The sequence below is a fragment of the Phocoena phocoena genome, chromosome 14, assembly GCF_963924675.1.
Source record: "Phocoena phocoena chromosome 14, mPhoPho1.1, whole genome shotgun sequence".
In the NCBI taxonomy this organism is placed as follows: Eukaryota; Metazoa; Chordata; class Mammalia; order Artiodactyla; family Phocoenidae; genus Phocoena; species Phocoena phocoena.
Genome location: NC_089232.1, coordinates 59977651 through 59989517, shown reverse-complemented (window position 1 = coordinate 59989517; position 11867 = coordinate 59977651).

Below are 11867 nucleotides of genomic sequence, written 5' to 3'. Positions count from 1 at the left end.
AACTATTTCTCTTGTAGCAAAGCTGAAACACACTGGTGTGTACTCAGCTGGGGTTTTCCTCCAAAATGCCACATTCAGACTGAATTCTTGTGTGTATGTTCTTGATTATGCCCCACCCCGCCAAGTTAGATTTAAGGAAAAATGTAAGAGAAACTGGAAGTTTAGAACATTTTGAACAAGAATGTCCTTATAGCTGGAGGATTCCCCTCCTTGCTACCCAAATAGAATTGCACCAGTCCTGGAAATAAAGTTAACCTGTGCTAATGAATTTGGCTGAACAGTTGCCAAAAGCTGAGGAATTTTCTAACCAGTGATTTCCCTGTAAATAAAGAACGTCAGGTCACATCTCGGTTAGGAGATTTCACTTTCGCCTAATCAAATGCAGCAGGAAATAGTATATATGAGATGGTGTGAGCATGCAGACTACAGGCCTAGCCTACAGTTCTGAGCAGGTTAGACAGTGAACCACCAAATCCTAGGAGGACTCTTGGCATTTGAATTGGCTTTTGAACTCAGGTAGCACCAATTTTACTCGTGGGTAAGGCCTTCAAATATAGCTGCATACTTGGACTTGATTTTTGACTGGAAACCAGTGACTAATAAATAACATTACCTAATATCAATATTTAAATAGCCTTCCAGGCTTAAAAACCCTTTGACATTCATCTCATTCTTCCTCATCTTAGGTTGTTTGTCCATGTTGGGTAGGTGAGGCCCTTAGGATTGATTTACAGTTTGTCTCTTTCCAGAAGGGATCTAAGGCGACTTAAAAGCCTTTTGTGTATAGTGAGGAGTCCTTCCTATTATATTCTTTGTGATGTGCTCTTTCTCCAGAGAGCTGTATGTCTCCCTCCTTAGATTCTTTCAAGTCTTTGCTTAAATGTTAGCTCCCCAGAGGCTTTGAACACGTCCTATATGTCAGCCTTTCACCTCCACACATTCTGCATCTGCAGATTCAACTAACTATGGATTGAAAATATTCCCCCCACAAAATAATTCCAGAAAGTTCCAAAAACCAAAACTTGAATTTGCCACACACTGGCAACTATTTACATAGCATTTATATTGTATTAGGTATAACAAGTAATCCAGAGATGATTTAAAGTATACAGGAGGATGTATGTAGGTTATATGCAAATACCGTGCTATTTTATATAAGGAACTTGAGCATCCTGGGATTTTGTTATCTTTAGGTCATCCTGGAACCAATACCTAGGACTGACTGTATAAAATTTCACTCATGGTCCTTTTTATCTCTTTACCCCCCTTTATTCATAGCACTTATCATTCAACAGATTGTATATTTATTTGTTTATTTTCTCCTCTACCCCATATCACTAGAATGTAAGCTCTATGAGGGCAAAAACTTTGTTTTATTCACAGCTGCATCCCAACAACTTGATCAGTGCTTGGCACATAGTAGGGACTTAATGAATATTTGTCAAGTGAGTAAATGAACATGTTCTCAGAGCTTAGTACAGATACCTGGCACATGATAAATATTTTTGAATCAAAGAATGCTTTATTGAATGAACTAGAGCAAGGTGTGTGATTCATTCAAGGTCATGCAGACAGTGAAAACTTGGTTTGTATAGATTTCAATCCCGGCTAATTCTTTCTCTGATGCGTCTTCATTTGTATACCTGGTATCAAATCCAGACTGTTGCATTGTCAAAGTTTCTTTATTCATCCAATTTGGTACCTGCCAAAAAGAACATTATAAAACTATGACAGTGATTATAAGATGAGCAGGAAGTAAAATTTTGTCTGTTAATGTTCTGGGCTAGTGAGAAACAAATTGAAAAAAGAGAGGGGAAGAGAGAGGTCTGTAATGATACCCCCATTTCTCCTGCTCTCCTACATGCATTTATGCACTTACATGGAAGGACAGGTACCCATATACCTCCCCCCAAAACAGGCACCAAACATACTCCTACCCTGCAGGTACATAATGCCTTCAGCATCTCTGCCTTTCTTGTGTCACCTTTCTTGTTTTACCCAGTGTCAGAAGTTCCTGTGCACAAAGGACAGACCATCTTCTGATGGGCTTATTGCAGATCGCTTAATTTGGACTCGCACGCAGAAAGCCAGGAAATGTGCAGTGGGGGACATCCAGGACAGTCCTTACATTTACTTCACAGAGAACATTTTATAGGGATGTTTGAAAACCACATCTGACAATAATCTCCTGCTAGGGTCCCAAGGTCAGTTAGGCTCAGGCTCAGGCCCCTTTGCTGCAGCTCACTCTGCTGATGGACCAGACTCATCAGCACACCTCTCCCACCTGGCATTGTGGATGCTCTGAAGCCCACTTGTTAGCCTTTGTCCTCAACGCTGTAGAAACAATGGTTGTGGTAGTTTCCTCAAGGAGGATAACAGATAGTTAGACGTGTGCCCTTGAGAGTGCTTTGAGCTGCCTGACTGCTGACTGAACTGGAGAAGGAGGGGAGGGGAGCCATTTCACACATTCAACAGGAATTTATTGGGGGCCCACACGGTGCCAAGGAATTGGGCCAGTAATGTTGGCACTGCTCTTGGGCTGACCTATGTTTCTCTCATCTTTCCAAACCTACTTGACTCAATATGAAAGCTGTGTTCCAGAGGCCTTCATCTTAACCTTCCAGGGACATCTAGATGCTCCTGGCTGTGGTCCAGTCACTTGTCTGAGCAGAAGGACATGTTATGCAAATTAGGCACCCACACAAGAATCAGCACATGGTAACCCTGTGTTTTGTACCTAAGCCCAGAAATGCTGTGAGATTTATCAAGTGAACACTGAATGCTGAGCTTTTTCAAAGGTAGCTGTCTCCTTTGTGGCCCTATATTAAAATCTCTGTTCCTAGAGTGGTCTAAGACTCTTTTTGGTTTGTGAAGTCCTATCTTTAAATTGTTTCTAATTGTGGATCTGTCTAGAAAGCAAAGATAAGAAATGTGCACATTCATTCCATTATGCTGTAACTCTCAGGACCTGCTGCATAAATCTGCTTGATAGTGAATGCGACCTAACATTCTTATTGTTATGCAACATATACATGTTGAACACCAGAGTATAAGGTGCTGTGACAGGTACTCTAAAGGATGCAAAGAAGAATTATGCTGCCTACACTTGGGCAGTTTATAATTTGTTGAGGTGATAAAGCAAGCATACAGGTAACTATAATCCAAGACACTATGTGATAAATGTCATCAGCTCCATGATATTTTACAAATGCCAAATAGGGACACATGTTCTGACATGTTATCTGACAATGGGACAACATGTATCTAAATTGAGACCATCTGGATTATCTAGGATGGATACTGCTATTTCACTGTACATGAGTGGTTTTAAAGGTTTTTCCTTTTTAAATGGAATTGTAAGAAGGACCTTGGTATATGTTATAGGCAAAAGTGCAGCTGTTCTGGTTGACCTGTAGTGGGGAGCCCTTCCCCTCCTAGCCCTCTACCCTTTCACTAAGGAGTTTCTTGAAACTTCCTTCTGACTCTCATGGGCTCCAAGAAACACACTTGAAACTATGGCAAGATGATGAGTAAGTGGAGAGATTGCTTCCAGTTGGAGTGATCAGGGTGGCCTGATGGAGGAGGTGGCATTTGAAGTTAGTCTTAGTATAGGGTGATCGTTGGACTTTGCATTGTACAGGGCTGAAGCATGTGGTCTAAGTGTACCTACACTAGGCACAGATCTTCACAACCTGGTAAATGGCCTCCGTAGAGGGTGTCAGGGAGGATCCAGCACTTGGTGCCCTCCCAGTCATGTGGACTTCTCCCCCCACATTGCTGAATTTCGTGGTGGTGAAGGATCTGAGGTTCATCTCCGGCCTCCTCTGACCTTCTCTCCCTTGCCCCTCCTCCTCCTCCTCTCTGTCCCTCCATAAGGAACTTTCTGCTGTCCCTGTGTCTGCTCAAAGGCCCAGCTTCTCTGGATATTTGTCCTTTGCCAGCAGCTACACTTACAGTGGATTCTAACATTTATTTCTTTAGCATTAGACCCCAGAAGCAGACACCCAGGTCACGGCAACAATGAGTGAACACTACTATCCTCAGAGAATGCTGTGCTTTCTTCCAAGGAGGCCAGGCTTGGGAGGGAGGACCCACTCAGGAGCCATAGAACCAGTGAACTAGAACTCTGGTCCTTTAGCATAGCTAATTCTGGCTAATCAAGGTTTTACAGCACCTTGGAGTATAGTTAACCTTCATTGGGAAGTGGGCTGCCTACTCTGAGGTTCATGCTGTCTTGCAATACCCAAATATTAGGATTTTATTTTATTTTATTATTTTTTTTTTTTTTGTGGTACGTGGGCCTCTCACTGTTGTGGCCTCTCCCATTGCGGAGCACAGGCTCCAGACGTGCAGGCTCAGCGGCCATGGCTCACGCACCCAGCCTCTCCGCGAAATGTGGGATCTTCCCGGACTGGGGCACGAACCCATGTCCCCTGCATCGGCAGGTGGACTCTCAACCACTGCGTCACCAGGGAAGCCCAAATATTAGGATTTTAGATGGAGGAATGAGCAAATCTCAGACACTATTCTCTTCCTTAATTGCTTTGTTATCCCTTGTCAGGCTAAAGACCTAGTTAGCTATAAAAGAAAACAGGGTTTCCACAGAAAGATGAAAGTCATACCCAGACTTACAGATGTGTGAGGGCTGTGCAGAAAATTCAATTTGATTAAAAAATATATTTGTTGAGGTTTTTTCTTTATTGTTTAAAGCAGTCTTAGGTTCACAGCAAAATCACGCAGAAAGTGCATAGAGTTTCCATATACCTTCTGCTACCACACTCATACAGCCTCCCCCTGTATCAACATCCTGCAGCAGAGTGGTACATTTATTACAGTCAATGAACCTGAATTGACACATCTTTATCAGCAGTCCACAGTTTGTGTTAGAGTTCACTCTTGGTGTTGTACATTCTGTGGTTATGGACAAATATACAATGACCTGAATCCACTATTATAGTATCATACAGAATAGTTTTACTGCCTTAAAAATCAGCTGTACTTCACCTATTCATCCATCCCTTCCCCCTTATTCCTGGCAACAACTGATCTTTTTACTCTCTCCATAGTTTTGCCTTTTCCAGAATGTTATATAGTTGGAATTGTACAGTATGTAGCCTTTTCAGATTAGCTTCTTTCACTTAGTAATATACATTTAAGTTTTCTCCATGTCTTTTCATGGCTTGATAGCTCATGTCCTTTTAGCACTAAATAACATTCCATTGTCTGGATGTACCACAGTTTATGAATTCTCCTACTGAATATTTGTTGAGTTTTTACTCTGAATAAAGCATTAAACTATATGCAATTGGGGGATATAATAACATAAGACATAGTTTATAAAACAAGACATTGTTCTGTTGTTCAAGGAGCTTACACTCCACTAGGGACTTTTGTTAAGGGGTGGACTGGAGCAAAGTTGTTACAAGGAAGGAGAGGTTCCAACTGGTTAAATTCCAGGCTTCGTGAAAACACATGAGGAGGGATGAGAAGAATGGGTAGGATTCCAGCGTTGTTATGGGCTGAGTCATGTCACCTCAAAATCCATATCTTGATGTCCTAATCCCCAACACCTCAGAATGTGTCAATACTTGGAGCTGGGGTCTTTAAAGAGGTAATTAAGGCTAAATGAGGCCTTATGGGTGGACCCTAAGCCAATATGACTGGTGTACTTATCAGAAAAGGAAAAGACATCAGGGATCATGCACAGAGTAAAGGCCCTCTGATGACACAGCAGGAAAGCAGCCATCTGCAAAACACGAAGAGAGGCCTTAGAAGAAAGCAGCCCTGCCTGCATCTTGATCTGGGACTTCCAGCCTCTAAAATGGGAGAAAACAGGTGCATGTTGTTTAAGCCACCCAGATTTTTTTTATAGCAGCCCTAACAAACTAATACGTACGTGAAGATGGGAAGGTGGGTAATTCTACAGTGAGCATGGCATGAGGAATGTGCAGAGGCTGGGAAACACGGCTGAGCTTAAGAACACGACAGAGCCGAGGTTGGCTGGTTGTTGGGGCCGTGTTACCAGGCTGTGGTTGGCCTTGGGGTAGCCAGCAGAGGGGAGTTCATGAAGGTGCCATGGTGGGGTGGGTCCCGGGATTTCCCTTGTGAGTTCAGCCACCATGGCAGCAGTGCCTTGGTCTTAGTTGGTGTTTGTATTCTACAAATGTCTTTAAAATGCATTGGCTTGCTTCTATGTTACCCTTGGTGCCAGCACACAATGGTTTTAATAGGCTGAATCTGCAACACTAAAAAACATGTTTTGACAGAGAAACACTAGCTAAGAAGATGCTGTGGTGTTTCTTGTCACCGGGTGAGAACCAGGCCTTTCCTGGCTTTCCTTCTCAATCTCAAAGCAAACAGTTCTCCAAAATGGTGCTGCAGACATGTCTGATTGATTAAAAGAACATCGGAGCTTAATAGGACCTTAGAAGTCACTAATTCTGCCCCCGCCCTATTTAACAGCAGAGGAAATGGAAGCCTAGAAAAAGTTAGTGACGTTCTCAAGATCATCCAGTTAGTTAGTGGCAAAGGCTTCTAAGTCTAGAAAGTTGTTGTTATTATTACTTTTTGCTAAATAATTTTGATTTTATTTGGAAAAAGAGGCTCATCCCTGCAAGGATTAGGATGGGAAAGTGCTATGAATAATGTCTCTGGAGGGATCAATGGCATCAAGGTGAAAATTGTGTACTCTGGAGTCAGACACCAGGGTTCAAACGCCAGTTCTCCATTGGCTAGTTGTGTGACCTTGGGGTTCCTGCTTAAGCTCTCGAAGACTTAGTGCTTTATCTGTAAGAATGGTGTTGTTGAGGGGAGGTTATCATAGAACTCATCTTGAGAGAGGGTATCAAGATTAAGTGAAATAGGGACTTCCCTGGCAGTCCGGTGGTTAAAACTCCGAGCTCCCAATGCAGGGGACATGGGTTTGATCCCTGGTCAGGGAACTAAGATCCCACATGCCACATGGTGCGGCCCCCCCATAAAGAAAAACAAGAAAAAAAAACACAATAGGAAGATTAAGTGAAACAGTTCTTATGAATGTGACTGGCACATTATCAAACCTCAAAAAAAAGTATAAACCTCAAAAAGAAAAAAACCTCAAAGTGTTTTTCCTACCCCACAAGGATAGTCTTGTTTGTCTCTGTGTCCCTAGGACCTGGAACAAGCCCTGTCACAGAGCCCATGTGCAACAAATGTGTGTTGAATGAATAAAGCATCAGAAGTGGCCCAGGAGGAACAGTAGCACATACAGCTGGGAAAAGAAAAAGGAAAACAGATGATAAAAAGTGGATAAGGGAGATCTGCAAATACTGAGATTCTTAGGCAAGTGGAAAGATTTGAGAAATAGTCAATGGGAGTAAATGGGAAAGAAGAATCTCTCACCCCCAGGGGGTTGCATGGGACCATACAACAGGTGCACTTGACATGCCTTGCAAAGCATGAAGTACAAAACAGGTGTGCAGGAGCCATCAATACCAGAAGCAGCCTCATCTTACTAGGATTTGAAGGAGAGGTTACCCCAAGCATCTTGAGAGGCATACACCGTTTAGACCTCAGGAAGCAGGGAGGTCAAGGGGGAAGAGACTGAGGACAGTCTCAGGCGGCACCAGTAAAAATAGACCCAACAATAAAGACTTTGCAAGGTGGAGTGTATTAAGCATATCTTTTTATTCTGATGCTTTGACATCTTGGGGCCATGCAGATACTGGAAGGGACTGCCCCTCTCAGGGTTAGCTAATTCCCAGAGATAGCAAACAGCTTGCATGGGAACATATCTTTTTTCTTTTTTCTTTTGGATCTTAGTTCCCCAGGGATCGAACCTGTGTCCCCTGCAGTGGAAGTGCAGAGTCCTAACCACTGGACCGCCAGGGAAGTCCTGGGAACATGTCTTTTATATGCACACCAACCAATCCAAAGGCCATACCCCAGCCACCCCCTTTAGATCAGACTCCCAAAGGGCTCTCAATGGGAGCCCACCATCCCCCTGCCCCAAGAAGCTGAAGACCAGATACCAGACAACGAGACCTCCCACCCCCCAACCCAGAGCCCACTGAAATGACTCAAACTAGCCCATCCTAAACCTGCGTACCCCGCCTTGCCTTGCCTTTCCCGTGGAAGTCATGATACAGTCTTTCACTCATGTTCTTCCCCCTTGTTCCTCTTCCTTCTGTTAGGCCCTGGTGCTTCCCCATGTTGTCTGCATGGTGTGCTATGGCTCCTGTGTCTAGGGATCTATGACTATAGAAACCTTCAGGACAGTTTTTTTCATGTCTGCGTGTCTTACCACACCTGACTAAAACACACCCCAGGTACCCTTACAAAAAGGAGCCATCCGCGTTTCTAGGATTGTCCTCTACCCAGATGACAGCCCTCTCTTCCCTTATTGAGCATGTTTTTTTGTTTTGTTTTGTTTTGTTTTGTTTTTGCGGTACGCGGGCCTCTCACTGCTGTGGCCTCTCCCGTTGCGGAGCACGGGCTCTGGACGCGCAGGCTCAGCGGCCATGGCTCACGGGCCCAGCCGCTCCGCGGCATGTGGGATACTCCCGGACCGGGGCATGAACCCGTGTCCTCTGCATCGGCAGGCAGACTCTCAACCACTGCGCTACCAGGGAAGCCCTTGAGCATATTTTTCTCTTTGGTTTGGAGTTGATATTCTCCTGTGTTCTGAGAAGTTACTTTCTGCATCTCTGTCTCTCACTGTCTCTGTTTCTGTCTCTGTCAGTCTTTCTGTCTCATTTACTTATTAGCCCACACATCTTTTTTGCTCTCTTGTTTGAGGTTGGAGGACAGAGGAGCTAAAGCTGAATGGAGGAAACAAGTTGATGGTTTCTACACCCATTTCTTTTTTTTTTTATTATTTCTACTGGATTTATTATTTTTTCTTTTAAATATTTATGTATTTATTTGGTTGCACCGGGTCTTAGTTGCAGCTTGTGGGCTCCTTAGTTGTGGCATGCGAACTCTTAGTTGCAGCCTGCAGGTTCCCTGACCAGGGGTCAAACCTGGGCACCCTGCATTGGGAGCATGGAGTCTTATCCACTGCACCACCAAGGAAGTCCCCTCTACAGCCATTTCTAACATGACCCCAAAGAAGTACACCTCTTCTGTAGCCTGAGCTATTTCAAAACTGCTCTCAATGCTAGTGACTCAGATTTCTTGTTTATTTTTTAACTTTTATTCCCCACTCCTGACAAGCTTTTAATATTTTTAAAAAGTAGCCAATCACTTATTAGAATGGCTAAAGTTTAGAAAACTGACAGTACCATTTGCTGGCAAGGATGTGGAGCAACAGGAACTCTCATTCATTGCTGGTGTGAATTAAAAATGGTAACAGCCACTTTGGAAAACAGTTTGGCAGTTTCTCACAAAGTTAAATATAGTCTTTCCATAGGACCTAGCAATCACACTCCTACATATTTACCCAACTGAGCTGAAAACTTATGTCCACACGAAAACCAGCATGGGAGTATTTATAGCAGCTTTATCCATAAATGCCTAAAACTAGGAGCAACCTTCAGTAGATGAATGGCTAAACGAATGATGGTATAGTCATACAACTGAAAGAGCAATCAGACCACACAAAGATACAGATGAATCTTAAATGCATGTTGCTAAGTGAAAGAGGCTAGTCTTCAAAGGCTACACACTATATAATTCCACTTATATGACATCTTGGAACAGGTAAAACTCTTATAGAGATGGTGGATAGATTAGTGGTTGCCAGGCACTTCGAGTGAGAGAAGAGTTGAATAGGTAAACCACTGGGGATTTTTTTAGCATGGTGAAAGTATTTTTATGATGCTGTAAAAATGGTAGGTGCATGAAGCTATGCACTTGTCAAAACCCATAGAACTTTACAGCACAAAGGGTGAACCTTAATTGTGCAAATTAAAAAAACCATTTAGGAGGTTGTAGGATCCCAGGATGGAATACAAAATATGAGAAAAGAATCTAATTGTATTATAAATGCATGAACAATTTCACTGAAGGGGGTGGGGGAAAAATGCTGACCTAAGTACATTTTGAAATAAGTGGAGTCTGTAAAGTTAAAGGCAAAAGGAATTATACAGAAGCACTCTAGTTTATAAAGTCATTTTCTACAAGGTTACAGGCTAGCAATTATGTAAGTACTCTACAGTGCACTGGAATTGAGCAATTAAGTAATGGATGGCTGAGGGTGGGAGCCAGGTTTCTCACTATAAGGTAGAGGATCTAGACAAGCAATGGGAGAAAGCTAGGGTGATCCATGTGGTACTGGGTTACAGTCGGAGACATCAGTATGAACCTATATTTAGCTTAATATAGATAGATAAAAAATTTATAGATATATGTGTATATACATGTTAACATAAATACATATACATTCTTTCTGTGTTAGCTGAGAGGACCTACAAGTGACAACACCCCAGTAGCTCCCAGCACACCCAGATTATGGTCTCTAATACCATTCTCCCATAAAAGAACTAGGGCTCAAAAAAAAAAAAAAAGGGCTCCATGGAGAAATCTCTGACTCTAGAACTAGGGCAGGAAATACACAAGATGAACCTGGAGCATCTTGTAGTCCCAGAAAGTAAGGAAGTGCTCAAGAGAACCCCACAATGACTGGAGTATTTTAAGGGACATAGGAGCCAACTGAAAGAGCTCTGGATGGCCAAAGTGGAAACAATTTGAGCAACAAAATAAAGTAATGTTGGGTTATAACTCAAAGCATAAATATCCATGAATCCATGCTGATATAAATAAATGATTGCATAAATAAATAAATAGCAGACAATAGATACATCTCCCCTGCAGATGAATTCCAAATAATTTATGTAAATATCTCTCTGTCAAAGAGTAGAGTATAACTCCCCACTCCTTAATTGTGGGCTGCATATAGTGACTTCCTTTCAAAGAATACAATACGAAAAGATAGGGGAAAAGTAACTTGACAGTGGAGAAACCTGACAAACACAATCTCAGCCAGGCGATCAAGGTCAATGTCAACTGTCATACATCATACTGATAATATCAATATGTAGCCTTCACATGATTTGATGAGAATGGCACTTTATCTCTGTGGTCTTCCTCTCAAAAACTCATAGCCACAGTCTACTCATGAGAAAACATCAGACAATTCCTAACTGAGGGACATTCTACAAAATACTTGACCAATTCTCCTTTAAACTGTCAAAGTTATCAAAAACAAGGAAAGCCTTTGAAACTGTCACAGCAAAGAAAAGCCTAAGGAGATATGACAATTACATGTAATGTGTTGTGTTGAATGGGATCCTGGAACAGAAAAAGAATATTAGGTAAAAACTGAAGAAATCTGAATAAAGTATTTTATTCAGACTTTAGTTAAAAATAATGTATCAATATTAGTTCACGAACTGTTACAAATGTACCATATTAATGTAAGATGTTAATAACAGGAAAACAGTGTATGGTAACTCTATTATCGTTGCAATTTTTCTGTAAGTCTAGAACTATTTTAAAATTAAAAAAGTTTATTTTTTAAAAAGTGCTGGGAAGAGGATCTGGGCTTAATTATTTTGTTTACAGCTGGCTTCTGTCTTTAACTCTTTCCTCTATAATTTAGAGGTTAGAAATTTAACTTTTTAAATAATAAAATGAGTAAATTTTTTATTTTGGCTGCATTGGGTCTTCATTGCAGTGCACAGGCTTCACATTGTGGGGGCTTCTCTTGTTGCAGAGCACGGGCTCTAGGCACACGGGCTTCAGTAGTTGCAGCATGCGGGCTCAGTAGTTGCAGCATGTAGTCCCTAGAACGCACAGGCTTCAGTAGTTGTGGTGCATGGGCTCAGTAGTTGTGGCTCATGAGCTCTAGAGCACAGGTTTACTAGTTGTGGTGCACGGGCTTTGTTGCT